This window comes from Lonchura striata, chromosome 5 (assembly GCF_050655825.1).
Source record: "Lonchura striata isolate lonStrDom1 chromosome 5, ASM5065582v1, whole genome shotgun sequence".
NCBI lineage: Eukaryota > Metazoa > Chordata > Aves > Passeriformes > Estrildidae > Lonchura > Lonchura striata.
In genome coordinates this window covers 37,564,365-37,575,154 of record NC_140707.1, presented here as the reverse complement: position 1 = coordinate 37,575,154, position 10,790 = coordinate 37,564,365, and positions in this window count along the sequence as shown.

The following is a 10,790-nucleotide window of genomic DNA, read 5'->3' as shown; positions in this document are numbered from 1 at the left end:
TAGAGAAGGGGGATAAAGCTAGAAGGACAGTGGTGGTCTAAGAACAAATATATTAAGGAGTATACTGAGGCTGAACATAGAATGTTTCAGAGTTTTGTGAAATATATAAAAACGTTGAGAATGTTTAGGGTAACATTGGTGGACATGTAAAGTATAAGCTGATGAACAAATGATTTATACAAAGGTATGCCAATGTTTTTAAGAACTGTTCTCTTGTTTCACATCTTTGTGATCAGGGATCAATGACTAGTAGGAAGGCAAGTGCTGCTATCTCCCTAAGCTCCATATAAGCAATGGGAGCCTGTATTCTTTTCTCCCTAGGAAAAATCCCACTGCAGGAGTGGAGTACAGTCTGTGCACTGACACACACCTGGGTGCTTTTTCAAATCCTTTAAAGGGAGTAGTGCCCTCTTACATGACACTGCAAAGACACTTCTCAACAAGGCATCACCTGCTGCATTTATAATCTTAAAATATCATAAGACAAGACCTTGAGCTGGAATAGACTGTTGTATTTAGCAGGCTTGCTGTAAAATGGTATTTGGTACGAGCTTATTTCCTCCAAATGTATCTGACAGAGGGACTTTTCAATTTCAGGGTAAAATACATAAGTTAGAATTGGGGTTAGTAATAAGGGAGACCTATGGGAACATGTTCTGTTACAAACTATAGGCTTTGTAAATTTTTTATCATTACTATATAAATATATGCATTATATAAATTACATAGATAAACTATTAATTATTAATTATTTTTCATGTACCCCATCTTCTGTAATTTTGTAGGTTTGTAATCATGCCAGTGTTTTTGACTATTGCACTTTTTTACCCATGGCTTCAGTGAAGCTCAACAGCACATGCAGGTGGTGGATTTTTTGGTTGTGGTTGTTTTTTTTTTGTTTGTTTTCTGAACTAGTTATTGCATTGCTGACCATCTCAGGTCAGGGTCAGCTAAAAGTTGTATAATGTCACACAAACTAGAACTTCTGTTGAGAATTCCACAGAGACTATGATTCATGTCTTATGTGCTTTCAACCCAAGGGTGTTGGGTTAGACTGAGTTTACCTTAGGGGTAAACACAAAGAGCTGTAAGAGCTGTAAAGTTTGATTAGCTAGGTGTGGTAAAAATGCTGCTCAGAAAATTATGGAAAAAAATTCAAATTATTTTCTCTTAAAAAAAATCCCACAATATCATAAAAGTAATTAAATTTTACATGAGACCTTCAGCTATAAAACAAACAAATCATTATATAACCCAATGTGGGAAGAATATCTTTATGAAAGTCTAATTATGGTTACTGTCCCTGCCCAATTTGACCATCATAAGCATTTCCTTCTGCTTTGTAACAAGTAGAAATTAAAGAAGGTTCTGTGGCTCTTCAGTGAAGTTAACCAGGCTCTGTAGCTTTGCAATCAATGCATTATTTTCCAGCTCTGCTGCTAAAGGTTCTTTTGGGAAAGCAGCTCTGCACCTCTAATCTGAAGTGTAGTGTGACCACTGCACAACCATTGCAGTGTCGTGTCCTAGGCATGTCCTAGAAGACTCATTGCAGGCACATCCGTGATTTAAATGTAGGGTGTGGGAATATTTTTCCTTTAACATTCCACCACAGTGCCAGCCACCAATGTGGCAGAGCAATGGAAGTTCTCTGCTATTAAGATTATTTCCCAACTAATTTTTTTTTTTTTTTCTGAAGGGTGTGTTTGTATTCTTTGTTTGGGTTTTGTTTTTGCAATTTTGTTGGGATTTTTTTGTGCGTGTTTGGATTTTTCCTTTTAAAAAATTGTGGTAGTTGAAAAGCAGAACTGGAACCTGGAACTGAGAAGCTTGATAGGGATCAGAGTGGGTGGGATTGTATTTTTCAAGTGCTTTGTGAATGCTTTGCTTGCAGAAGTTAGCCCCTGTTTGTAATGAGGTGTGCTGGAAAATGGCATCTGGACAGCTGCATTCATTAGTCTGTTGTGAAACATGGCAAGTTTAAGCAAGTTTTATCTGCAAATTTCACCTTGGGCTTTACTGTGGAACCATTACTGGAATCTGCATAATGATGCATATGATGTTTTAAGGGTAGTATTACACCAGAAGTTAATTTATAATGTGTCAACTGTATTAAAGCAATATGTTAGGAAGAAATTAAGGTGAAAAAAGGCAGAAAAACATGTATTCTGGTTGAACAAAGCCATTCTATGATTTTATGATACTTGGGGTTACACGTGGAGGTCGTTGTAGAGTTCACAGTATGCATCAGCACATGGAAGTCAGCTCCATTCAATTTGCAGCTATTTTGACTTTTCTCTCTTTTGCTGATTTCTATCTGAGTCTCATGGAGTATTTGTAATTTGGTCAGGTGTTGAGAGCAAAATCCCCTACTTCTCTTGACTGGCAGAGAATCAGGTATTGGCTGCTAATTGAAATGAACTTTTGTAGAGGTATAATTGTGTCAGTATTCCAAGAAGCCTTATTTTGTGAACTTTGTTTTCTTTAGGAAAGCAGTTATTATTTTTTAAATAATAATAAAATATTTATTAAATATTTTAATAAATAATTATTTCCAAGGAACTATAATTTTTCTTCCTTTCTTTCTTTCATGGCTTTTTTTTTTTTTTTTAAATAAGGCATCAAGATTTAGGAGACTTTATTCCCTATGCGTGTGTATCCTACTCTAATACTTTTTAACCTGTGGCTAATCCCAGCAGAATTTTACTTACTTGTCAAAGAAATATCCTTGAAATCTGTAAAAACAGATAGCTGTATAGACAATTGAGATTTTTATTAGTGCCCCTCTGTCACTGTCGAGGCAGGACGGGAATGAGAAGACTCTGACTCAGAAGGCTATTGAGAGTAAAACTCTGATTTATTTAAAATACACTGCTCTTTTATAGAGAGCTTTGCAAGGATCAAATCCATTGGTTCTGAAGTGAAAACAACCTATACCACTGGTGCAGAGTGCTTGACGCACAGTGATAGAACTTAACTATAAACAATGTGAAAAACAAGAGAGATAAAGAATTATTTACGTTCATTTCCAGCTCTTTCCCAGGCTTTTGCCTGGGTAGAAACTCTCAGTTTCTTTCTTTGACTGAATCTGAGACCCACACCCCTCTCACTGATAGTGGCACAGATCCGAGGAGACCACCATGGTCTTTGCACCATTCTAAAATACTTGAGGTAGATCCACTGATTATCAATTTTTTTAGCCCAATGAAATTGCTTCATTAATTATTTAGGTAATTCAGTAGGATTTGAGGCCCATGAAAATCCTTGTTTCCGCGTGCTCCTTCTCTTCCTACAGTCAGCCCTCAGGGGGCAGTGGCACTCTGTCATGCAGAGCCCTGGGTACCTGCGCATCATCCTCACCTCCGCCCCACCCTGGCAACGCCTCTTCTGTTTGGAGGTCTGACACGCCTGCTTGTCAGAACATCTGATCCAGATGCTCCTCTGGCAAACACAGTCTGTAGTTTGCTTCAGTTCTGTAAAGCTATTAGGGGATCAAAGAGGTAGTTTGCACCTCCCAAGAATTATTTAAGAGAAAAGTAAACTTAATGAGGTGTTACACTGTGACTTCATTAAGCCAACTCTGGTTGATGTGTGGCTAAAGTGTGGTGATCCTTTAGCAAATAAGGAAAGCACACTTCTGTAATTGGATGTGCTCATTAGTTTAATGCATCACTATAAATTACATCAAAAAGGTAAAATGTCATTATCTGTGATGATCCCATAGGACCTTATTAATATTTTAAACACATACTGTTTAGTGGAATCATGGGAAAAACTCTGGCATTTTGGAAATTCTTTGTGGCTTTTGTTTTTTTGTAAGGTAGAATTTTAGAACTACTGAAGTTTATCTGAATATCTGATTTTTTTTAAGTCCCACTTTTGTGGCACCTATTCCACTGTGGTAGAATTTAAATTGGTCAAAGCCTCTTTTTTACTCTTGAGTTATTCTAGGGTGAGGTAAAGGGATGGTAATGGAGGCAGATGTTCATGGCTCCCTGCATCTGGAGGGCTGAGATCTCTCAATATCCTTGCACAAAGAAGTTAAGAACAAACAAACCTTCTGAATACTCTGCTAGTGAGTGTCAGCTTTCCTGGCTGGCAACTGGACTTTCTCCCTGACCAAGTGATGACACTGGAAGACAGCTCTGTCTATATATTTCATCAACTATCACCCACTATTCCTGAAGGAGATAAGCATGAGACTCTTGTTCTTTTGATGACTCCTTGAGCATAACTTGTGAGGTTATTGCTTTTAAAATATCTTTCCACTAAGCATTAATTTTATAAAGCAGTGGCTGTAACAGTCACAAGCAGAGGTGCTGTCAAGACTGACGCCAGTTATAAAATCACTTTGACATCTGAAAGTTTGCTCACAGGAATGTTTTCTTCTCCCTTTTGTAGGAGCAGAGCACGGTTCTGAAGGTGTGGGCAGAAGGAGTGTTCCTTCTCGCTGACAGCTGCTCTTTGTCTAAGGAAATGAATAAGATGCACTTAAAGGATTGTTTTGACAAGCTACTTCTTGTAAGTACAATACCCAGACTAACAGGCCAGGTACTCCAGGATTTTTGCATAGCTTTTGAATGGAAGAAATATACCAAACACTGAAATCAGTACTGTAAAATGTGAATCTTCCTGAGTGAAAGATTCTGATTTTCTTGATTCTGACCTAAAGCAGAAGGTTGAAATGTTTCAAGTCCTAATTCCCTCTGCTCGAGACCATGACCAGCCATACTGAAGCTGACGCATCAGGTCTACCTGAGTGCTGCTATGAGATTCAGTCTCGCTTGCGAGCTGTCTGAAGACCATGTAGAATCATAGAACGATTTAGGCTGGAAAAAAATATTTAAGATCATGTAATCCAAAAGTTAACATAATATGACCAAAGCCAGCACTAAACCCTGTTCCCTAAGGGTCATGTCTACCTGTCTTAAATACCTCCAGGGATGGTGACTCAACCACTTCCCTGGCAGCCCGTGCCAGTGCTTGACAACCCTTTCAGTGAAGATTTTTCCTAATATCTAATCTAAACCTGCCCTGGAGCAACTTGAAGCCATTTCCTCTTGTTCTGTTGAGTGTTACTTGGTTGAAGAGTCCAATGACCACGTTGCTACAACCTCCTCTTAGGCAGTTGCAGAGGGTGACAAGGTCCTCCCTGAGCCTCCTTTTGTCCAGGCTAAACAACTTCAGCTGCTCTTCATCTGACTTATGCTCCAGACCCTTCATTACCCTTCACTACCTCTATTGCCCTTCTCTGGACCTGCTCCAGAAACCTAATGTCCTTTTTGTAGTGAGGGGCCCAAACCTCAAGGTTTGGCAGTGCCAGAACGCAGTACAAGGAGACAATAACTGCCCTGGTCCTGCTGGCCACACTGCTTCTGATGCAAGACAAGAAGCCTTTGGAATTCTTTGGCCACCAGAACACACTGCTATATGAGTCCAGATAAAGTGTGTGAATAGTTAGAATATTCTTAATGGGCATTTTTACTCACTCCATAGACATACTAGCTTCTTTCCTTTGCTGCACTGTGTACAAGTGCTTTCAAAAAAAACTAGGTGAAGGAATAATGCTTCTAACTGTAGGTAAATATGTCAAATATGCAAGAGCGGTGTAGGATGATAACCATAGTCACTGGAGAGAGCTGGCCCCTTCCAAACAGCAGTTCACCCCTTGGGTGCTACTAGAGAATCTTTTAGCCTGTTTCTTTACATTAACTAGGGATGGTGACTCAGCTGCAATTACAAACTTACACTCAACACTCACCTCTATATTCCCGTATCTTCGCAGGAAAAGCCCACAGCTGTAATTAAAAAAGAGTAGTAACAGCAGGTGCCACTAAAGAAAAAGCACTGGAAATGTCTTGAGGTCTTTTCTTCTTTTGCTTTAGTAGCATGATAAATTGCATTGCCTGGAGGCTGTTAACCCATGCACACAATCACATGCTTGACTGGTGGTGTAGATCCAACTTTAGAGCCTCTAATATGGGACCACTTTGTCTCCTATGAGTCAGTGATAAAGAGGTGATATCTTCTGGTCTGAGCTGAAGATGAAAGTGTATTCTGGGTGCTGTGACTTGATATTCCTTCAGTGGTGATTGGGCTCACTCCAGTAGCATCATTTGAGGGGAAGGTGCCTTTGAGTAATTCAGTGCCTGGAAGAGCAGCTTCTTTGTTTGCTGCTGCTGTCACTTGTGCCAACTGACCTCAGATTGTGTTGATATGCTTGTGGAATAACCTGAGAAAATTGATGCAATTTCTTGTAAATAACGCCTAAATTTGCAATGTGAATGTGAATATATTTTATAGTCATATTGAATAATGTATTAGAACAAAACTTTAACAGGATATGTAATTGTGCAACTCCTGTGCAGCAGACAATAGAAAGTCAGTTTGTTATTGTCTTACATGAAAGATGATTCCTGTGGAATTTTCTGTATTATCAAAGCAGGAAATACAATTTAGTGCCACAGTTCTTAATTTTATCCCAATGCTTTATGAAGATTTAATTTCTTAATTATTTCATTTGTTGTCACTTCTGATTTTGTCAGAATCTAGGTCAAAAAGGGTTATTATTAAGTTTTAGGATGGCTTATTTGGGTCATGTAAATGAAGTGTGATATCTAGAGATGGTGCCCAATGGCTTTGATTTAGCAGGTTATGAAGAACAAAGCACAAGTATTTTTAGAAATGAGGTTGGACCCTGTGTCTGCATTGGTGTATCAGAGCTCAGATCAAGAGGTCTCTGTCTCTTTACCATGGCACCTTTCTCACAGAAGTTGCTGATCTTGGGAGGCTTGTGAGCCAGACTCTGAAGGCTATTTCCCCCTTTGCTTTGTATTAAATATTAGATATTTGATGTCAAATATCTGTAGAAACCCTGTGAGAATCTGGAGAAATTGTTATCAGTCTCTGTTTTCCATGAGCGAAAAATGATTCTGAGCCTGTGTCAAAACTGGTCTGGGATCTTGGTGGCAAATGGGCTCCTCCAGCTCTTGCAGCTGCCTCTCAAGAGGCTGCAAAGCCTGTGCTGGTTCTGCTGCAAGCTGTCTGCTCCTCTGCACCTTTTACAAGTTATGTGGCCCAGCCCAAGGGCCTGTGTGACTCCAGACCTCGTATCACCCCAGCTGTGGGCTGCTGTAGTTGTGATGGTATTGGTGAAATACCACCTTGTCTTCTGGCCTGTGGCTTCCTGATTGTGACTCACCTGCACCGTGGTTTGTGATGCACAGTATCAGTTAACAAGTGATTTTCTATTATTACTGGCTAGATCTGCTTCTGGGTGAGAGAGTTGTTTAGTTGGGTTCTTTTCTCTTATTATGTACAGAGTAAGCCAGGGCAGTGTAATGACATAGCAGCTTCAGCAATTAATATTGCTTAATTTGATTTACAAAATCCACAAAAGGCCCAAATGTGGACCTTTTGGAGAGGGTGGAAGTTAAGTGGGGAGCATGGAATGTTATCTAAGTGGATGGCTAACTTTTGTCCTTCAAAAGTGAGTAGAATCCACAGTCATCAAACTGAGACACAAAATGACTTCAGAGCCTCAGTTCAGTCATAGAATGGCTGTTGGGTTCAGCCTCTTGTGACCCTGTGAGCTAAATCTCTTGCTTCAATTTAGAGCGTTACTGCAAAAGTGTTATTATATAAAAAAAGTGAAATAATTCTCCATTGTAATACCTGTTCCACAATAAAAGAAAACAGCCCAGCAAAAAACTTTAGGTGGGAAGTCATCTGGCTTTTTTTGCATAATGGTCAGTACAGCCTAAAGCAGAAACATTCTTGCATTGAATGCTTGAATCTATTGAAAGGCAAGACTAACTATAATAATAATAATTTTAAACTTTATGTAAGATAGGTCTCATCTAAGGTAGCTCTTTATAAGACAATTTAACTTTCATTAGAAAGGGTTGAAAAATTAGATTTTTATTTTTTCCTAAGAAATCCTACAACTTTTAAAAAGGCTTTTCATTCTGACTTAGAATTTTGAGAATTCTAAAAAACAAAGGGTTTTAAAAAAACTTGTTTCAACTGCAATTTCTTACTACTGAATAACGCCTATTTTTTAGTGATGTTTAATGCAATAGTTGGCTTCTGTGCTATTTTTGTATTTCCATAATAATACTAGGTCATTTAGGTTTTACATTTTGAGTGCTGTTACAGAAAAATAGTGGGAAATTACTATAAAATTAAAAAGATCAGACATGACAATTTTAACAGGGATTTTTAAAGACTTTTAAAAAACTGGTGTGTAGTTATTTTTGTTAAGGCTTATGAGATTCTAACTTCATTTAATTGAAAGCAGCACTTCAGCTAAAAAATGTTTCAATATAAAAAGTTCCTGCTGGCTCTGCTGATTCCTTAACATCCTCTGAGAAACCAAATAAGAGAGAAAAAAAGCTACAAGGTGTTTTCTTTAATTATTTGCCAGTGCCTGTGAGATCCAGCCTCCACTTCATGAGTGTAATTTGTAGTGAACTTGGTGAAAATCCTTGCTGTTGTGCATCTGACTGGAGAAGCTGGTGGGGGCTGGAACTGCTCCAGGAGATCCCTCTGTGTGCAGTTATTCAGACCTGATGGTGGTGGATAATGACTCTGGCATTACCCTGTGATAGAATGCTTGACCTATCTCCTTTTTTCCCTAAATCACTCTGGTGTTAAAAATAAAAAAAGGAAAAAAAAAAAAAAAAGAAAAGGCAAGTCTTCATGTGGACAGAACAAATGCATCATTTGTGCTTTTGAAATCAGTGGGAGGTGGAGCCGTGAGTCAATTTATACAACCCTTCGTCCCTTCTTCCTGGCCACAGCTGTGGTCCAGGAGCATACACCAGCTGGGAGACACACAGACTGGAGCCTTATAGTAGTGCCTTTTATGAATCAAAGATACTGATGGGATCATCAGCCTATTCACCTTTGGTAAGAGAAAATCAGCGGTGGGGCAGAAGAATCTGTTTGACTGTCTTGGTTGAGATTCATCAAAAGCAAATGCTTGGGGAATTTTGATCCTTAAATGTCAAATGTGTCTACAGTAGGCAGATATATTAGTAAAAGCAGCAGGTAGATGGTCCTGGTGAGATGAAGAGGAGAACTGGGAGAAATGCTAGGGTCTCCTTCCATAGTGAATCCGAGTAGAAACTGAAAATTACTGACTGCTGGGTTTCATCACTGGCCCCTCTTTTGGCTCTTTGTCTCCAGGATCGGTTCATCCGTGCAAATCCGCACAGGAAGATTGGAATCAGGAGGAGGAGTCATGGCAGACCATGCAGTGCTGAAAATGAGGTACTGTATGGAAGGCAGCTTCTGGATTGCAAGGAGAGAGCTTCAGGGCATAAAGGATGGCTGTGATACCTGCAGTTCTTCTGCCAGCCTTTCCAGTCTCTCCCCAAGCTTAACTGTTTTTGTGAGAGGTGACATTTATCAACAGATAGTTAAGGGAATATTTGCTTCTTCTGTGAGTGTGCTGTCTAGAGTGCAAAGTATTCACTGTGACTTAGGGGTTGGGAAGATGATGAACTTGTGGTTTAAATGCTAGGCAAGGAACTGGGAGAGCTGGATTTTAGTCTTGGTTTACTGTGGTATGATTATATGACAGTAGTCATACCTCATAACACCCAAGGCTTAGTCCTTAAATTGTTTTTCCTTTACTTTATGGAGGTAGATCAGCAAATAAAATGGCTTGCTCCCATGTCTGACACTTTTCTGAACACTGATTTTTATGAAGATGAATTGGTTTTGGAAAGTACTGGATATGGTACATTCTAGATATGTTACAAATTATTCTGGGTTTTTTTTTGACTAATGGTTAGCTGAAAATATATTAAATAACTTGAAAAATGAAAATAATCTGATATGTTTTTTACCCCTGAGTTTTCTCAATCTGTTCCCTAGCTGTATTCAGTACAAAAGTATGAAGCTAACTATTTCTTAAATCTGGGAGAGTAGTGCATTCACTAACTGCTAGCACTATGGAATTATAATTTGGTTTGTGTCAGTGTAGTTGCTTAGTGCTTAAGCCATCTCATGAATAAGTTTTCTTCAAACTCATGGATATGGACGGTACTAAAGATGAGGATGAAAAATTAATCCTCTGTATTTGGAATGAAATGTTGAGCTTTCAGCAATTTGGATCATGTACTTTTTTCATCCTTCATCTCCAGAAACACTGCTGCCAAAAATTATGCTGAGGTTGATGGGCTTCTTTCAGATCTTCTGGTTATGTTTAAATGACACTTGCTGAAAAATAGTGTTGAGTTGAGAATTTTTTCAGTAGGCTGTAAATAACATTTGGCTTGGTGGCTTATTGATTTCTAGATGTTTAGTCTGCTTCTGTAAGGCCAGGGTGTATCAAAAGTGTACACAAGGAGGTCCTAAGCAGGCAGTTTCTCAGAAATCATGATTCTTTGGAGATTTTAGTGCTGGATTTAATAAATGGAGCTGTTGCCTCTGCATGTAGTATTTTACTCTTGACGTTCTTCAACACTGTCTTGTTTTTCCAGTGATCAAGTGTAGGGCTGTGTTTAGCTGTGATAGGGAGTGGAGGAAGAACAGAAAAAATGGAGAAACTTGTGGAGCTTTCAAGATTTTCTCCTGTAGAACACTACACTATAAGTTGTCAATATTGCTATGCCTCAGGGCTTCTCCTTGGTAGATCAATCAGGTCAGTCTAGGTTTGTTGTGATTAAGCCAAGACATTCTGAATTGCCTGTTTGTGCTTTTGTGCCATTCTCTTTTCTTTCCTATTTTCTTTTTTTTTTTTTGTGTATGTGCATTTGCATACAAGTATAGCTTTTTGTTGTTTA